Source organism: Cynara cardunculus (assembly GCF_001531365.2).
Source record: "Cynara cardunculus var. scolymus isolate 2C chromosome LG 1, CcrdV1, whole genome shotgun sequence".
NCBI classification, from domain to species: Eukaryota; Viridiplantae; Streptophyta; class Magnoliopsida; order Asterales; family Asteraceae; genus Cynara; species Cynara cardunculus.
In genome coordinates, this window is record NC_037528.1 from 19,520,234 (window position 1) to 19,521,687 (window position 1,454).

The following is a 1,454-nucleotide window of genomic DNA, read 5'->3' on the forward strand; positions in this document are numbered from 1 at the left end:
CAAATCCCTGTAGGTATGGTGCCCCGTGACTCAAGGCTTGTACCTCATATCACGTTAAGTTTGTGGCACACCATTGCCTAGTGCGTTGTTTTTATAACAGTATGTTTGATTTTTTTACGTTTTAATGTCTTATTTGCTACTTTTCAATATATAACCTAATTTGAATTGTTTATTATACTTACTGAGTAATAGTACAAAACATATATTTTTATGTATGCTATATATGATATAGAGAGATTCACTGTCATAAGTCCTGCTTTGTAAAACGACGTCATGTTTTAACCATAAGGCTGGTGCCTGATTGATTTGAGCTTGGGCTCCAAAGATTAAAAGTACCGGGAGGTCTCAGGTTCAAATCCAAGGACGAATAAAAATCTTTTGTGGCCATAAGGGTTCAAATGTGGTGACTCCGGGTTATCTGCAAAGCAGATGGTCGTCCTGAGATTAATCGGCTCGCATAGCTGGTTGAATATCCAGGTTAACAATAATAATAAACGACGTGGCTTCACCATGACTCCTAAAACTTGAGGTTTGTCGTTGACGCCACATTTGATGCCATTTTCAACCTTTAAGAATATATATATTTTTAATTAGAAGAGGCTTCATTTTTGTCTATTAAATGAAAACGGCATAAATACAAAACTAAATAATCGAATTTATTTTTATACAATTTTCGTTATCTACCATTTATCATAACCACAAGTTATTGAATTTATGGCTTTAATTATTATTTTCTTTTGTTATTTGGAAAACCGGCTTTATTTATTATTGTGTGAGAAAGAAAATTATGGTTAGAAGTGTAAGAAGATATCTGAAAGACTGAAACCTCGATCACTTTTAATTTCATGGCTACCCATAAGTTGTGGTTTAGAAGGAATTTGATCTGGTGTTTTTCGATACATCTCATTAATGTTGATATTCTGATCAAATAGTGGAGATCTCTTCTTACATTTCTTACTATAACTTCTCTTGTTACCAAAACTCAACCCTTATATGATATATAGTTATATATTATTTAACATAAAATATTGCATTCTTTATCTTATGTAAAGATATTTATGAGAGTGATATTTGTTTGCAAAGTAATACGTGTCACATGAATAAAACCATGTATTAGCTATGGTCACAATCATAGCTATTATTACCATTGTCGACACTACCACTATCACTTTCGTCTTTGTCCATAATCTTTTCTATAAATAATCATTTTAAAATTCAGAAAGAAAATGATACAATAAAGACAAAATGGTAAGAGAAACGATATCAAAAGTTATATATTATTGGTTGGTAATATGACTACCATTGGTAATTAAAATGTTATAATTGTAAAATAACATATATTGGATACGTTTGATTTACAACCGTTATGTTGTTGAAATGTCTACAGATATAAGATCATTCGTACTTGTTTTGGTAAACCATAGGACCAGTTTCGAGAGCTTTGGGATGCGACC